This window comes from Idiotropiscis lumnitzeri, unplaced genomic scaffold (assembly GCF_059441095.1).
Source record: "Idiotropiscis lumnitzeri isolate Australia: NSW breed Sydney's pygmy pipehorse unplaced genomic scaffold, RoL_Ilum_1.0 HiC_scaffold_43, whole genome shotgun sequence".
Taxonomy (NCBI): domain Eukaryota; kingdom Metazoa; phylum Chordata; class Actinopteri; order Syngnathiformes; family Syngnathidae; genus Idiotropiscis; species Idiotropiscis lumnitzeri.
In genome coordinates, this window is record NW_028283581.1 from 816,940 (window position 1) to 835,593 (window position 18,654).

General features: G+C 40.7%; 2 long non-coding RNA genes across 3 annotated transcripts; both read left to right on the plus strand.

Moving 5' to 3' along the window:
- The first annotated feature begins 3,264 nt into the window (after positions 1–3,264).
- LOC148315753 (uncharacterized) lies at positions 3,265–10,846 on the plus strand. 2 transcript variants are annotated; one of them, XR_015840615.1, is made up of 7 exons: positions 3,265–3,450; positions 4,109–4,228; positions 4,829–4,963; positions 6,214–6,402; positions 8,702–8,797; positions 9,696–9,912; positions 10,017–10,846. It is a non-coding gene; the product is annotated as an uncharacterized LOC148315753 (long non-coding RNA). The 2 variants fall into 2 exon arrangements; XR_015840614.1 differs by having other exon boundaries at positions 3,268–3,450; positions 9,760–9,912.
- A 264-nt stretch (positions 10,847–11,110) lies between these two features.
- On the plus strand, positions 11,111–12,317 carry LOC148315754 (uncharacterized). Its single transcript, XR_015840619.1, has 3 exons — positions 11,111–11,708; positions 11,897–11,950; positions 12,040–12,317. It is a non-coding gene; the product is annotated as an uncharacterized LOC148315754 (long non-coding RNA).
- The last annotated feature ends 6,337 nt before the right edge of the window (positions 12,318–18,654 follow it).

Consider the following 18,654-nt stretch of genomic DNA (forward strand, 5'->3'; position numbering starts at 1 on the left):
ATACCCAGGAGGATGGTATCCACATTCCTGATGAGTGTGTTACAATTTAAACAAGGAAAAACATTCAATTACCATCACAGCCTATCAGAGCAACAAGCAGTGTTGACCTGAAATGCTCCCACTTCGACTATTCCAATGGCTAGATTTCCACATCAGACAGAAAGTAGAGAACAACAGGGACATGTGCTTGATGGCCTTTGCCAAGCAATCTCACAGCAAGCCAGTGTCGCAGAATACTTAGCAAAGAGTCAAAAAGCATCGCTACTTCCCGAACTTTCCATTCCTACGTTTAAAGGCGACCCTCTGCATTATAAAACCTGTATAGGTGCCATTGAACATGGGATTGAAGGCCGTACAAGTGATAACCGTGATCATCTTCAATTTTAGCTGCAGTATACTAGTGAACAACCACATGAGTTGGTGAAGAGCTGCATCCATATGGAACCTCTGACAGGATATACCAAAGCAAAACAAATCTTGAAGGAGTTTTATGGTGATGACTTCATGATAGCAGAAGCATATTTAAAGGAAGCCATGGATTGGCCAACAATCAAGTCTGAAGATGGTGTTGCACTTCAGTCTTTCACATTATTCCTTATGGGCTGTTTGAACATAATGGCAGATGTTAATTACATGGAGGACTTGGACAACATGGCTAATATAAAGGCATTGGCAAACAAACTTCCATACAGACTTATAGAATCTTGGAGAAAATTTGCCTGCAATCTCCAAGAAAGAACAAATAGAAGAGTGAAGTTTAAGGATTTTGTTGACTTTGTTGACAAGCACGAAAGATTCTATAAAACAGAAAACAAAATCACAACACACAGAAACACCAAAATCAAAGAAAGTCTTCACAACAGTCATTGTGCCCGCCAAGATGGAAAACAACAAAACCACCACGCCAAAGGCAGAACCTGTTTCAGTGGATGCTATTGCCAAACCATGTGCTAATTGTAATGGAGAGCAACAGTCTCACAATTTGTAAGGAATTTAGGAGAAAGCATCACAAGGATAAGATTGACTTCTTGAGGAGCAAGGGTCTGTGTTTTGCATGTTTGATGCACGGTCGCATTAGCAGTTGCTGGAAACAAAAGCTTCAATGTCAAGAATGCTCTAGACTGCATCCTACAGCACTACACATTGTCCATAAACTTCTGCAAAGAAACAGCCTAAGACGATTGTGAATAGCAGTACCTATTAAGCGCCCTCGTACAAACAACAGAAACCTGGGGTGTCACTGGGGCCTGTAAATAGGACTGCATCCTTTCAATAATTCCGGGATGGGTCAAGGCACAAAAAGGAACCAAGACAGTGACGACTTACTGTCCGGTTTAAAAATGCCCTGACGCCTTTTTTAGACTGAAATAACTTACTAAAGTTTTCGTTTTGTGCCATTCAGAATGGGAGAGGGAGCCAGGAGGCGAAACAGCCGTCTTGCCAGTTCAATCCCGCACACCCTCTGACTCTCACCCTCCGTTCTGCCTTTTTATTGAAACTAACTCATCAATAACTAATCACCAGAAGACAGAAAAGCATCAACAACTAATCACCAAGAGACAGAAAACATCAATAACTCACGGTATAAAGGTCAGTTTAACTAAAGCATCAATAACTAATCACCAGGGACTCCAGCAGGCAGAAAATCATAACCCAAGGTCAGTTTAACTAAACACATCTTCAGGATACGGTGTCTGTGTGTGTGTGTGTTAAAATAACAAGTAAGTGTCTCTGTGTGTGTTAAACATTAATGAGTGTATAAAAACATGATTATGAATACACAAACTGATTACCTATCCTCAGCCCATCTTACATTTCCCCCCTGTTGTGGATTTAAAAATCATGTCCTTACGGCTTTAAGACAGATCATCATAATGAAATCATACAACAGTGTGATCATCAGTGGAGGAGCGAAAACCTCACATTAGGGAAAAATTCCCCTCCTCCCTTCCGGCGTAGAATGAGATCCTCATAATTTGATGACCATCAGGGAATAAAACTTGTCCCTGGGGTGACTTGGTGGAGGCCCTTGCCTCGTTGTAGGAGAGGACAGCCGTCCTTACCTCCCGGATCTTCGTGTATGGTGTGTGTGTGTGTGTGCACGTGTGTGGACAGGGGCAAGAAGTCCATGTGTTTTTACGTTTTAGTGTCCAGTTTGAGTTCGTCATTCTCAACATTAATCAGGTTGTAACGGTACATTTGGGCAACAAACCTACGATTAACCATCATCTTTGTCATAAAAATAATGCAACATGAACAGACTAAACATAACAAAATGAAAACTATAATTATCCCTATATATTGTTTTTTTAAATTCTTCATAGTGGTCATAACATCAATAATTGTTTCGTTTTTATTAAAAATTTAAATGCAGTAATGTACTCCAATCAAGGCTGATATTCCTTTGTTATGTACGTCATTAATTTCCAAACAATATCTAATCTTTTTGTTCTGTGGCTTCAACATATTTATCATCTCATCAATATTAGCACCACAGAGTACTGAGTTTCGAGATCCTCACAATAGTCGTTCTCAAAATGATATTTTTTTTTATCAATTTAGCTTTGTTAAGGTAAGATATTTTATTGACAATCTAACATTAATATGCAAAGAACATGTACATTAGTACGAAATGTAAAAAAAAATTGTGGTGGGGGGGGGTGCGAATTGTTTTCTTCTTGGTAGGGGGGGCATGACAGGAAATAATTGAGAACCACTGGTCTAGTCACACACCAGCTCGGGTTCATTCCCTACCAGAGAAATGACATTCCATGTCCCCAGAGCTAGGCGCTTTATGTTGCCGGGGATTGGACTGCCTTTGACTGCCTCCTAGCTCAAAGGAAACCCAAATTCTTTGGTCCCGCCCACTGGTAGTGAGCCGAAGCCCTTGTATTAAATAATAAATAAATACATAAAATAAAAAAATTAATAAATTTAAAAAACGGACCGATCCACTGCTTGGGTTAGTTTGACCCACCTTGAGATCCGTTCCCACTCAGTGACAGTGTCTACAAGCCACTGCCACCAGGCCAGTGAACCGACGTCCAGGCAGTGACAAAAAACGTGATCAAATTACATTGCTCATCATAAGGTGTTTGTGAGACGCTCTTTGTATGTTTCCTCAATTAAGACCTGTTTTCCATTGGTGTATTTGAAAAAAGTGGTGAACCTGTTAAATTCACTACAAAACGTTAAGAAGATGAAAGTAATGTTTGAAGGAATATTATTTTTCTATCGACATGCCGGCGGGCGGGCACAGATAGAGAGTGATAAAGCAGCACCTCCCGCGCGGGGCGTGCTGACGAAAAGGCAAGCGCTCCTCCTCTCATCGCGTCCTTATTAAGACAGAAAAAAGACGCTGTTGAATTTGACCTATTCGCAGTTCGAGCAGGTGCTTAACGCTGGAGAATATCACCACTTCGAAGTTCGAACTGCTGTTGAAACGGAGAGGTAAGTGTTTTTCGTTTGTTTTTATTCAAAACATGCCTCGAGTGCATTTGTTCATGGTTAGAGATAGTTGTGTGGAAAACACTATACAAAGTAGCACCATGGATGTGGGCCTACAACACTGGCCTAGCAAACATGTGCTCCTACATCGACATAATTGACGAGCTCCAGTTAAGCATTGAATAATTATAAAACGTCATGGTGCTTTTACTCATTTAAAGAACTAAACCGACGCGTATTTTCATCCGGTGGTCAGGTTTGCATTGAATGTGAGCACGAGGGACGCTAGCTTGTTGCGTTAGCTTTGCGGAGCTAACAGCTTGCACTTTTGTTATAGAACAACAGAATGCAAGTACCATGATAATTTCTGTCATTAATTTTTGTGTAAGACACGATGTTCACTGGTTAATTACATGATTCTTAAAGCAAAGGTTACTGTGAATGCAATTTTGGTAAGATTTTTGTAGTCACACTGCATAAATCTGTCTGTCTGTTGTTTAAACTTCAATATAAACTATTATGGTTGAAATCGTTAATTGGGATGGAGGGATTGATATTTTTTTAATTTATAATTTATTTTTCTTACACTGATATTGTTAAAACTCCATTTAGCCTATAGTATTAATAATTCTCAACACAAAACTGTCTTTTTTCTTTATAGAATAAACAATGCCTTCCCTGAGATGCAGGAAGTCCCCAAAGCAGGATACTATTGAACATGCAGTCAAGGGTCTGGACAAGACTGCAGAGTTAGAAGCGAAGTATATAAACTCATTTAAAGGTATGATGTTAACGCTTTTGCTAAGATATATTATTGTTTTCTGATAACCAAGCTGACATCGTTTTTTAAGTGGTTATTTTACATTAAGAGTGTCTTGAACTTTTCTTTTGTCAGTTTCAAGTTATTTCAGTGAGCGTGAAACCTGATGGTAGGAGTTCTATCTAAATTAAGGCTGTACTTGATGACGCCCTCCGGCATTTTTATACCACAATAGACCGGTGAACAAGTCCGATATTGATAGTCTAGTGTAAAGCACGTTATACGTCACAGAGATCACGTGACGCGATCCAATATGACTGTGTATACAGTGTATGTCATTGTTATGAAACTAAATAATCTTAAAGTTTTTTTTTTACGTAACCAGGTGCCATTGACATTTGTACTTTCAGTCCTAATACATACTGGCTAATGCAATGCTGGAAAATGAATTTTGGCTGGTCTGTTCCTTTAAAATCATAAAGAAGGGCTCTGCTCTATCCCTCACAAGAAGCAATGTTTCAAACCACCCTACATTAGTATAGTGGCCCAAATGAATATGATGACTCCTTATTTGTGTGCTTAAAAATATGACGAAGCTATCTTGATTTCCCTGTTAACTAGGTCGAGGAGTATTTACCAAGGCCCCTTTCAGGAAAGATGACTTTATTCTTTATTATGGAGTACAGAGGAAAATTGATAGATTCTGATAAATCTCAACGCAGGAAGATGGATGGAAGAGGCACTGTCTTTTTGGAGGTGAGGCAAAGATTGAGATGTTATCTTATTTTTGTTTTTATTTAAAAAAATAAACACATACTCATCCCATAAGTGTTAGGGGAAAAATCATTCTCTAAGCAAAAATGTATACCGTATTTTCGCACCCAAAAGACGCGCCGTGTCAAAGGGCGCAACACCTGTTGAGGCCGCTATTTCTGTCTTTGTAACATATACTGGACGCACCGCCTGACAAGACGATAGCACAGCTGCTGTTAGCATAGCATGAACTTGGCAGAGCTGCCCACACTGACACAGCCGATAGCAGCCTACTATGCCCCAATAACATGAGCAATCACCCCATTGTTGCAGCAGACGCCAAGTCTCTATTGACAATAGCTGACAATGGCTCAGGCCAATATTAGGTGCATTGGCAATAGCCTACAAAGCAACGTCAGGGGAGGGACTTGGCTGCTCACCACACTCCTTAGAGTCACGGTTTCAAAAAAAAATAAAAAACTCATCATACAAGCAAACAATGAAACATAGAAATAAGATTAACACAAACATGTATCTCTCATGCCATCAATATACCCCAAAAAAATGAAAATAATACAAAAGCCACTCAGCCTTAGCTAATTCAAGCAATGCATTCTGGGAGCAGAGACCCACAATCCCATAGCTGTTTAGAGAGATTTGCATGGCTGTTTAAAGAGATGTGCTGTTATGCTTTGGACTTTTTGTCTGTTGTCTAAACCTGGGACGTTTCTTGCTTGCAATAACATAAATGATAAGACAGACTAAAACATTGTGGACAGCTGCCCTTTGTCCAGCTTTTTCCAACACCATCACCCAAACATTATAGTCAGATGGTGTATTTGTCACGGTCGATTGTAAGCATGGACAACTCACTCTTTGCCCAGCAGGGTGTGCTAACATGCACTTCCAACAGCTCGTTGATGACAAGGGCTGATGGACGTGAGTGGTACTTTGTCCATTTAATGGACGCATCGACTGACAGGGCGCTTTGTTTGCTTATGACTGCGAAAATACGGTAATTACTTTTATTCATGCGTTGAATCTGTACAAATGAAAATATAGACCATGAAGTCTCAAAGACAAGCTGTTAATAGGGTCTGATTCCAATAGAAATTTCTTGTATGATTTGATTTAGAAGATTTAAAAATTGTGGATTTCCTATTTTTATGTTTTGTGTACACAAGATTGTCTCAAAGATTAATTTCTGACATTGATTGAATAATTGTTTTTTTTTTTTTTAAATCTATTTTAAGTGTTGATGCCGCTCAAGAAGATGGCAGTCTGGGAAGACTGGTTAATGATGACCACATGCACCCCAACTGTAAAATGAAGAAGAAGACAACAGAGGACAGACCACACCTCTGTCTGTTTGCGCTCCGAGACATTGATGTTGGCGAAGAAATAACTTAAGACTATGGACCAGCTGGCCTTGGAGAACACAGGTTTGTAAGATGCATCTTTAAGTACAATAACAGAGCCCACTTGTGGTGTTCTGGTGATGTAGTTTCCAATTAGTTTGGCAATCTAATAAATGTATGTTGAGGTTTCTATGGAAGTTGAACATGCTGACTGACTGGGGGAGTTCTCCATTGTCCACTATCTGTAATTCAAATTTGTGGGTCTGAGTCAAAGTTTAGCTCTTCAGGAACAACGAACTGGTCAGGGAGTGACAGTATTACAAAGTTCTGCGTTACTCTTTTCTGGGCGGTGGCCCTGTTAGGCCATCATATGCCATATTGCAAATATACCCATTGTGGGACTAATTAAGGACATCTTTATGTTGTGGTTTCCCTACCAGAACCAGCACCAACCCTGTATATTCATGATATAAAACACTGTTTCAATTTGATATTTAGCCTTTCTATACTGTAAAAATAGAAGACCCCAGGCTTTCCTGCGCCCCCTTGCCCAATTGGTGGTGTTCAGGAGACAACCTGGGACTGAAATATCAGTCACAACCAGTGTTGTTTTCGTCACTGATGACTATGACGAAAATACTTCGTTAACGCCCCTTTTTTAATGACGATGACAAGCTAAACGAGGTTCTTTTATGACGAAAACATGACGTGATGTACATGAATTTTTTTCGTTGACGAGACAAAATTGTTAGCATGTGGTTCATAAATTATTTTATGTTGCTTTTAGTGAAATAAAGCCACAACAGTTGCCCAACAAAATGTTTTGCTTCTCTGCTTATTTTGGAGCAGTGAGCATTGATTCCACTGTTGCCACTTTTTTCTGTTTGTAATGAAGAATCCTTTGTAGTCCATCCAAAAGTCTTGGGGTGGGTCTTGGGTGGAAACCTTGAATGCCTTGTTTTAACTCAAATGGACTTAAACCCATCCATCCATCCATCCGTTATCTGTACCGCTTCTCCTCACTAGGGTCGCGGGGGGTGTTGGAGCCGATCCCAGCTGTCTTCGGCAGTAGGCGAGGTACACCCTTGAATTGGTGTCCAGCCAATCGCAGGGCATACATAGACGAACAACCATCCACGCTCACACTCATGCCTAGGGGCAATTAGAGTGTCCAAGCAACTTGCCATGCATGTTTTAAGAATATGGGAGGAAACCGAATTACCCAGAGGAAACCCACGCAGGAAGGCCGGAGCCAGAATCGTACCTACGACCTCAATATTGTGAGGCCATCCTGCTAACCAGTTGGGCCACCGTGCCGCTTGGACTAAAACCTTTGTGAATAAATTGACGAAAACTAGGGTAAAACTTTTTTTGCGTTTCCGTCGATTAAAACTGGACTAAAACCCTTTTTTTAGTTTTCGTTGACTAAAACTGGACTAAAACTATAACGAATTGGGATGACTAAATGTGATGTAAACAAATCAGCACTTTGTCCAAATGACTTGGACAAAATCTAAAATGCCTGCCAAAAACAACACTGGTCACAACACGTGTCTACAGAAGATTAATTGGCATGGGCGAAATTAATTAGTTTTATTTCATTCATGAGCTTATGTTTTGTTTTGGGTGGCTAAGGCTTAAAATGTGTAAAAATCTAATCCAACCTCAAATATAATTAATTCAATAAATTTATGATGCTACTAAAACATCGAAGCAGCCTCCTCCAGGCTTTACAGACTCAGAAATGGAGGTATGCGTATCGTGTACTCATCCTGTCGTGTCTCGAGATGTTAAAATTGCAGTTAGATAGACGTGTGCTGATTAGACAAGACTTCTAATATATCTGGTGTCACAGGATATTTGTCAGTGAATGTGTATGTCTGGTTTGAGGCTCACTCAGCTTTTTCTTGTGTTGTGGGGTCCAGTTGAGTTGAATTGCGTGTCAGGTATGTTGGCCATCTGACACCCAACTGTCAGGTTTGTGTTTGTGGGGACCCCGTAGAGCCATTTTTATTGTTGACATAAATCATAGCTAATCATCTTTTCCTTCATTATCATATGAAATACAGTTAGGAGTTGTATGTGCCTTTACTATGTTATAATCTTAGAACCTACCAGCCACTACAGGTGTCCGACAAGAAGACTTTTGGCTGTCCTGTGCTCCATTGCGCCCCTGGTGGCGTTCAAAAGACAACCTGTGACTGAAATATCAGTCACAACATATCTCTACTGAAGATTAATTGTCATGCGCTAAAGTAATTGGTTTTGTTTCATTCGTGAACTTGTTAGTTTTTGTTTTGGGTGGCCAAAGCCTAAAATGTGTAAAATTCTGATCCATTTTCTTTTTTTAATTCATTAAATTAATATTCAACTTGTTCATTAGGATGGAGGACAACCGACAATGACTGAATCGGCTGAGGTTGATGCCACCAGAACATCGAAGCAGCCTTCTCAAGTTTTGACAGACTCTGAAAAGGAGGTATGCGTATCATGTGGTCATCCTGTCGTGTCTTGAGATGTTAAAATTACAGTTAGATAGACCTGTGCTGGTTGGACAAGTTTTCTAATATATCTGGACATAAATCGTAGCTAATAATATTTTCCCTCATCATCATATGATATACAGTTATGCCTAGTATATGTCTTTACTATGTTACAATCTAAGAACCTACCAGCCACTACAGTTCTCTCATTGGGAGACTTAAGCTTTCGTCAGGTTGTCGACTGCTGCATTGCCCTCTTATTGGCTTTAAGTACACAACCTGTAACTGAATTATCTGTCAGAACAGAACCTATGTGTCTACAGCAGGTGATTTGGCATGTGGATTCTTCAGATTTTTAGAAAATAGGTAAAATTGTGATCAAAAGTTTAAAATGTCTAAAATTCTGGTATAGTTTGCAATAGTATATCTATTAAATCATTTCAAAACTTCTTAACAAGGATGGAGAACATTGGCTGTGACCGAATTGGTTGAGGTTTAGATTACCAGGACCATTGAGCAGCCTCCTCGGGATCTACAAATTTAGGAATGAAGATATGCATCCCATGTTACAATCCTGTTATGGCCCGAGGTTTTGAAGTTGCAGTTACATATTGGGCTGGGCGATATGGCTGATAAGTACATAGCGATATAAGTATTTCATATGGGTCCATCGATACACATTGAATTCTTTTTTTATATTATTTTATTTATTATCGTTTTTATTTTCCAATATTTTCACTGCCCTGTTAAAAAAACATTTAATGTAGTTTTCCTCCCGGGAGCTTTTTGTTACGGTCAATTAATTTTGTTATTACATTATTTTGTCATATCATTCATCAATATTTTAGTTTTTTTTTTTTTTTTCAAATAGAATTAAGACCTTTTTCTGTGCAGATTCCTCTGGGGATTAAGTATTTAATGGGTTCTCAATTTTCTCTTGGACTCTGATGCAACCCAGTCTCCTCCCTTGGACAAAAAATATGGGCTGAATCTTCCTTGGAATAACGACACAGATTCTGACGAATCATTGTCAAATCCTGCCCCTGAACTTTGCGCCTCAGACCCAGACCATATTACTATCCCAAGGCTCAGGAGGACCAAAAGTATACAGGTAAACAACCCATATAGATTTCAGGGAATCTTACAAGCAAATTGCATATATTTTATTGGTCTCCTGCCTTCTATCCTTTATATTTCGTTGTTGTTGTTTTTTAGATTAAAAAAACAGGCTGACTTTGGAATGGATAAGCATTATTACTCCAACTCAGATGACAGTGGAGATGAATATATTCCGGATACAAGTGAGGCCTCTGATTCAGACGGAAGTGAATCTTTGAAAATTGTGGACCCTCTCTTGAAGTCTAAGAATGCCTTCAGAGATTTTTCTCCCACACCACGAATCTCAAAAGCCACCTCAACGCAGGTTGTTAATCAAGGGCGTTCACCCGTTCGGAGGAGTAGCAGCACTGGTGTGATTCTTGAATTCTATGGCTCTTCAAATATTTGTGCAGTTTAACACAAATCATCCAAAATAGAATTCAAGCACATCTGTGACAGAAATTCAAATTCAGAAGTCAAAGAGAGAGAACAAAAAAAAAAATCTAATGCTGCGCTTCTTCCGAAGACATATACTGTAAACATTAAATGTATGTTAGGACAATCTTGAAAAAAGTATTAGAACACCCTTTACTTTTATTTCTTGTTAATTTTATTAACCAAAATATGTCAATTTTTATTACAGATTAATGAATACAAAATTAAAACTCTAATCAGCTACTTTTTAATCGTTATATTTGTATAAACAAATGTTATACATCTGTGTGTTAACTTATACAAGAAATGACGGAAAAGCAAGGGTGGTTTAGTATTTTTTTATCGTATATAGTCTGTATAATATCTTTAACCTATGCTGATGCTGTTTAATACTGATTTAAATAATAATAATAATGTCATAATCTGTTGGTTTTACATGAACAAAACCTTTCAAGCACTTTTTAAAATTCTAAATACTACCTCTTGTCAGTAAGTTGGTTCACAGCACTGCCTTGGAGTGAAAGTGTGTAGTGCTGAGACAGTCGGTATGTGCTGAGTCGTCTGACGTTTGTGTGACTGGTACCCAGGAAGGTAGCAAAACCAGGCAGTGTGTATGTCGTACCCAGGAAGGCAGAGAAACCAAGCAATATGTATGTGGTACCCACGAAGGCAGAGAAACTAAGCAGTGTGTATGTGGTACCCGGGAAGGTAGCAAAACCAGGGAGTGTGCATAGATACAGACCCCAAAAGTGATTAAAACCAAATAAAGTCCCCAGAAGATCATCTGTAGTCAGGTGAAGGACCCTGTACTTTGTTCAACTCATTTACTCCCTTAGACGTACAAAGACGTCTTTTAATGCAATGGCGCCCTCTACCAAAGACGTATAAGTACGTTTCCTGTCTTTTTTACGTCATAGTGTACATAAGGGTCTGATGCAACCTCTGACTGAGAATCAGCCATGTCCGCATTGTGAATCATGTAAAAATCACCCAGCAGGGGGCAGAGGTGCAAAAGATACGCCTTGAATCTGCGCCAGAGGTACAAATGGGGGGCGGGATCCTGGGGTAGACTTATAAGTGTGGAGAGCAGCGTGGGTAGCAGCAGCATCGGCAGCACTAGCAGCAGTCGCATTAGTAGCGTTAGCAATGAAATCCTCCAAGCAAATGACGATCGAGGAATGCTTTTTTGTAAAAAAAAGCTTCCTAAAAGCATCAAGGCGATGGAGACGCTTTGGTTGAGAGGATGACGCTTTGTCGTCGTCACAACAAACAGGCGTTTAAAGAGGGTGCGCGTGCCTTGCGGCCTGCATCGCCTGCCTTCGGACAATAGCCAAAGCAGCTGAGAGTCCTCACCAGATCCCCCCGAACGAGGAGGTAAGCGCTCGCAAGTTACCATTGAACATGTGGTTTTACCCCTCATGCTTTTATTGTACATATCATGCATCTTGCGGGCAGAAAATGTCGCATAAATGTGCAGTTAGACGCAAGCGTATCTCCTCCCCGACGAGGAAACAACAATACTGAATGGTGTGGTAATCATGCATACTTTCTAAAATTCACAGATTGTGCATCCCGCGGCAAGAAAGTTCCTCCTCGTCTTGTTGGTGTCAAGAAAGGTAAATTATAATATGAAACTTCACACGCCAGCAATAAAATGCAGCAATAAATATATATTTCCAATTGTTTATATTTCTGTAATTTACAGGTTGTGCATCAGGAAGCAGTGGTTCCGGATGGCGTCACACTGGATGGCAACCGAGGAAAATCGACTTTACAGCAACCCCTGGACCACTGAATGCCGCTGCCCATTTGGAGTCTGAGGAGCCAGCTGATTTCCTGCAGCTGTTTCTCACGGATGAGCTTCTGCAGCACATCGCGGATGCCAGCAATCACTTCCCAGACAATTATTTTCACACAAACCCCAGTGGACAAACACAAGCTCGCCTATTTTCCACGGACCAGCAAAGCCAGACCACAACGAAAGTGTCGGGTCTGTTTGCGCAAAGGCAAACGGAGTGAAACAAGAATGTGGTGTGAACTATGTTGTGTGCCCTTGCATCAAGGCAACTGTTTTATTTTATATCACACAAAAAAAAAGTATGTATGACACTGATGTATTTCATTTTTGTACATAGTTCAACAGTTCAGTCGTTTAGTGTTATGTGCAAATAAATTTATTTTATCAAAAACATATTTTTTGTGCTTTTTTTTGTTATTTTATAGAAGGCATGCATTATTTAGATGTTAGAGGTGTCATAAAAGCCATAAATAATAGTGTCAAAGTTCAAATTATGGTCAAAATGCATCAGTTTACAAAAAGCTCATTTTCTCAGTTTTTTCCCCAGGGATTGGAGTTTTCATGAAATTTAGCTATTTTCAAATGCCGATTGTTCAAGAATGGAAAAAGATAGGAACAAACATTTTTTTTCTGTTGAAAGAAGAGAGTCTCATCTTTCTTCGGGTGTGCTCCATGTCTATATAGCATTAGAATACAATATTCTGTGGGCCTTGCAATATTAGTCAAAACCCAGGAAAACTCTGGGATTGAGTGGGTTGCTCCAGTGAAAATGGCTGGTATTTAATGAGTTAAGACTGGTTAGGACATCCGGCTCGCAGTCCCAAGGTTCAGGGTTCGATCCCGGGACCCAGCTTTCCTGTGTGGAGGTTGCATTTGTGAGTGAGTTTGAGCGCAGATGGTTGTTCGTCTTTGCGTGCCCTGCGATTGGCTGGCAACCACTTCAGGGTGTGCCCCGCCTACTGCCCGTTGACAGCTGGGTAGGCTCCAGCACGCTATCCTTGTGAGAATAAGCGGATTGGATATTACATGTATGTGTTTATGCCCTAGGCCAGGCGAGGGCAAACTACGGCCCGGGGGCCACATGCGGCCCGTTAAAAGTTTTAATCCGGGCCGCCGAACTTGAAAAAAATTTAATGAATAAACCTTGTTAATGTTTTATTTTCTAAACACTGTGGTTTTCAAAGACAAATATTATTGTTGGAATGCTTTTATTCACTTTCATATAAAATTAAATGTATTTTTTTTCTCAGATGAGGTGAGGTTTCCAAAACACTCCATCCATCTGCTCCTGGTCCGGCCCCTCTGTCATATTTTAGAACCCATTGTGGTCCTCCAATCAAAAAGTTTGCCCGCCCCTGCCCTAGGCTTTGTGTCTTTGCTTGGTTGACTGTGTAATGAGTGTATGAATGCATTTCTTTCTACCAGACACCTTGGACTTCCCATGGCAGATTAATAATCTATTTTATCTATCCATCAGGGTCACGAATGTCATTTGATGAGTAGAGAATTTAGAGTCTCCAATTAACCTAATATACATGGATTTGCGCATGGAAACCTGAGAAAAAGCCCTTAGTCCTACTTTTCCATCTGAACCACTTTATCCTCACGAGGGTCACAGCCGTGACATCCCAGCTGACTTCAGAAAGTAATTGGGCGACGACTCATGATCTCTTGGTTGAATAATATTGTTAGGGGCTCAAAATGGCCCTCTACAATAAAATGGCAGAAGAATATTACATACTCTCTGGCAGAAGAATATTGCGTTTTTTTGTTTTGTCCAATTAACTTAAATAAAACTTGGGAAAATTTAATGATTCCATGTAAACCAGCTGGTCTTCCCCATACCAAGCCCTGGCTAAAACTGACTGAAAAATGCATGATGTGTGCCTTTTAAACTCCTCGGCCCATCCACTATGCCAGGGATGGGCAAACTTTTTGATTGGGAGGGGGGGGGGGGGGGGCACAATGAGTCCTAAAATACATTTAATTTTAAACGAAAGTGAACAAAAGCATTACAACAATATATATGTCTTTGAAAAACCACAGTATTTAGAAAATAAACCATTAACAAGGCTTATTCATTTAATTTTTTTCAAGTTTGGGGGGCTGGATTGAAACGTTTAACGGGCCACAAGTGGCCCCCGGGCCGTAGTTTGCCCAAGTGCCCTAAGCCAATTGATTCTAAAAAATAACAGTTTTCTTCATCAAAACAACATTTTATGATCAACATAAATGTTAGTGAGTACATAAAGGTATACTCATTCGATCTATCATAACCCCATGCACTTAGACTGTACAAAAAAAAGAAAATTTTTATTTTAAAACCTAGTATTTCGCCATGACGTCACACGCTAGCGTCAAGTGCTTGGCGCTAAAAACCCGGAAGTAACAGCGGCGCTCGGTTTGAAAGTGGAGAGTTGTGCATGGTAGGCGAATTCGGGAGAAATGTTTGTTGAACACGAGGACTGTGGCGTAGAAGATGGTTTAACAGCGATCTAGTGCGCACCCAACCGTGATGGCTGACCAACGAAATAAATGTGGACCGACGGAGTGGACTGACAGGACGTGGAAAACAGGTGTGTGGCATGTGTGCGTGTGCACGAATGTGGGAGCGCGTTCACTATGGTGGCAGCGATCGCAAAGCAGCAGCACCACTCCTTGACAAAAGTATTGTACTTTCTCTGATGTTTTGGGTTTGCTCTGCTTTGGGGTTTGTAGTTCTGGCCACGCAAAAGTAACAAAGCAAGTTCTTGGATGTCTGCTTTTTTCTTGAACTGTTAATTGGTTAACATCGTGGCTCTTATTTTTATCTAATGTATGGAGTTTGGTGGCTATCTATATGCACAACTATATTAGTTGCACTTGAAATTGCATACAGAAAATTAGTATAAATAGGTTACGCTATAAAGTATAACAATATTAACAATCGTTATTGTTGTTACTGTTTATTTATTTTATTTTGCAATAACTGTGCTCCAAGCTTAGCTGTTGTGCCAGCTGCCAAGTAAAAATATGTAATCTCACTCAATAATAGGAATAAATACTTAACTAACATCTCAATTTTTCGGGTTGGGCTGTGGGGGAGGGGAGGGTGGCTGCCTGACATAAAGCAGACTGTCCTGCACATGCGCAGACCAGCCGAGTGTGTGAAGTGTGCGTAAGTGCAGTACCGGGACCGACCACTAGACAGCGATCCTGAGTAATTTTTCCGCACACACATTTCTAGCACACTCGTCTTGTTTTTGTGACCTTCCTGGGAAGCCCTGAAACTTTGACAGGACCTCCCCCTGAGCTTCTTATCACTGAATTCAATGCTCTTTTTTGTGGGGCCCAGATTTTTGGTCCCCACAAAAATTTTGGTCCCCTACAGTGGGTGTGCTGTCCGATGTTGGTCCCCAACATGTAGCTTATACAAACACACACACACCCCCCTACTTGTTTTTGTGACATTGTTGGGCCACCTGAGCAAAACTCACATTGTGGGAACCACCCTTTCTAGTGGTTGTACAGCTCTGAAAAAAATCAGGCAGTGTCCAGGAATTTAGTTAAACACAAAAACCACTTCAAATTACCAATTAATGACCTGGAGGTCAAATGAGTGACTCAAGTGCATGTAATTCAGTCACTGTAGCCCAAAGATTCTCTGGGCCAGTGGATGAACCATTATTCGTCTTGGACAGCATTGAAGCAGGCCGTAGCCTGGTTTCTAAAGCTGAAAGACTTACTGACAGAGTAAAGGAAAAATAGAAAGGAGTTAATCACATTAGGTGAAGAAGGCAAGATGAATTTATTCAAGAGAACTGTCAAAGGAAAGTATTTGACCTGCGACGACTTGGATAAAGCAGAAAGAGAACTTGTGAAATACTGTCAAAGGCGAAGTTTCAAAAAAGATTTAGCCATATTTGAAAAACAAAAAAGGGTGAAGAAAAGTAGCCCACTTTACAAGTTCAATATAGTATTTCAAGATGGTGTCATGAGGGTTGGTGGACAGTTGAGCCACGCAGCCATGCCTGAAACAGCAAAACAGCAAGCCATCTTGCCAAGGATTCACATAACACAAAGCTAGTCCTGAGATACATTCATGAGATTACAGCTCACGCTGGAAGGAACCACATGATGGCTAATCTGCATCAACAGTTTTGGATACCTCGAGCTGCTAGAGTCATCAGAAGAGTGCTACCTGACGATCCGCCTTTCAAGAGAATTGGCGTTGATTATTTTGGTCCATTCTAAGTAAGTAGGGTTAGAGGACAAGTAAAGAGATACGGCGTGATTTTTACATGTCTCGCTGTACGAGCCGTACATCTGGAAATTGCATCTTCACGTGACACAGATGCTTGTCTCAACGCAATCCGAAGATTTCTTGTCAGAAGAGGACAAGTGAGAGAGATGTATTCTGATAACGGAACCAACTTTAGATCAGCTGACAGTGAAATGAAGAAATCAATCAAAGAATGGAACACTAAGTAAATCAAGAAACACTTGCAAAAAGGTATTCAGTGGCATAGCAATCCCCCAGCAGGTTCCCACCACGGAGGAAGCTGTGAGCGACTTATTTGGTCTGTGAGAAAAATCCTGAATGTCACTGTAAAAGAACAAATTTCGGGTGAAGAAAGTCAATATACCTTGCTTGGTGAGGCTGAAGCAGTTATAAACAGCAGGCCTATCACAAGGACATCTTCCGACCTCAACGACTTGGAAGCACTCACACCCAACACTCTGTTGTGGCTGAAGGTCAAACCCGAGTTACCTCCTGGAGTCTTCTGTAAAGACGACCAATACGCCCCAATACGTACCTCTGGGAATGAGCTGGTCAGCTCTTTAAAGAGTATTATGTAAGTTGAAATACATTAATCCATTTTTCTTTTTTGGACCATCTTTAACTGTGTAGTGTGTAATGTCTAAAATACAAAATGATCTGATTTTAGGGTGCAGTTGACGACTGTGGCACAGGTCCTCGCTCTACAAGTGCTAATAGTCTTCGGCAAAGAGAAAAATCTGCCATAAGGTACAGAAAACATTGGCATCAGAGTAAATGGATGCATGTTTTTGCAATGTGCGAGGAAACTGGCGAACTCAGAGAAAACTACGCAGGCTTGGGAGAACATGCAAACTCTACACAGGAAGGCCGGAGCCGGAATCGATCCCACAACCTCTGCATTGTGAGACCATCGTGCTCACAAGTCGCCCACCGTGGCGGCCGTCCATTATGAATGCCATCCCACCATCCATTATCTGTACGGCTTCTCCTCACAAGGGTTGCGGGGGGTGCTGGAGCCTATCCCAGCTATCTTGGGGCAGTAGGTGGGGTACACCCTAAACTGGTTGCCAGCCAATCGCAGGTCACACAAAGACAAACAACCATCCGCGCTCACACTCACACCAATTTAGGGTGTCCAAACAACCTGCCATGCATGTGTTTGGAATGTGGGAGGAAACCGGAGAACCCACGCAGGCGTGTGGGAAACATGCAAACTCCAAACAGGAAAGCCGGAATCAATCCCGCGACCTCTGCATTGTGAGACCATCGTGCTAACAAGTCGCCCACCATGCATCCCTGCTAAATAAATGATTAATTTTTACATTTTAGTATTTGTAAGCGATCTTGTGTTCATGACAGCATTTTCAACAGTGTGGGTGTTTGTATGAAAGCATTTCACTCGTGTATGGGCATGAGCATGTTTCAGTTGTATTTATGAATAACAATAATTTCACAATTGTGCCTGAGCGCCTTTCACTGGTGTGTATGAGAATGTTTCACCTATGTGTATGAGCGCATTTGACGAGTGTATGAGCAACAACTATTTCACTAGTGTGTATGAGAGCGTTTCACTCGTATGTATGATAGCGTTTCATAAGTATGCATGAGCAACAACAATTTCACTGGTGTGTAAGAGTGCATTTCAGAAGTGTGAAGCGATTCCTGACTTTTGTCCCCAACGGCACCTCATACTCCCCATCTCCCGCTCACTTCTCCTGACCCCATGAGCCATCCCCGTTGCTACTACATGGAGATTTGATGTGTTTTTTTGTTATTAGCTTCTTCAACATCTCTTCTGATTCTCATCTCTTCTCTGGCGCTCGTCTCCGCCTGTCTGATTTGAAGTCGACCTCAGAATTTGCACTATTTTGACATGACTTCTGTGGTAATCACTACTGACATATTGTGTCATTTGCTCAATAATACATTAAAATTATAATAAATAATAAAAATGGGTCCGGTGCCGAGCTCTGGCTTCATATCTTTAAAAGTGGTCTTCTCAAATCTGTTACTAATGGCCTCTAAATCGGTTGTGGTAGAGAAGGGGCAAATTAGACCTTATGGCATCTTAATTTGGTCAAGTCTTGTACCCATTTTCAAGGCCAGCGACTATTGCTTTAGCTATATACAAGAAAAGGATTACTCTGAATATACACAACAACAAATCCCAGATGTCCATCCCAAATGTTGTTTCAAAATAATCCAGTTCAGATGATAAACAAATGTATTGGTATGTTGAGGTCATTATTTCAAATCAAAAT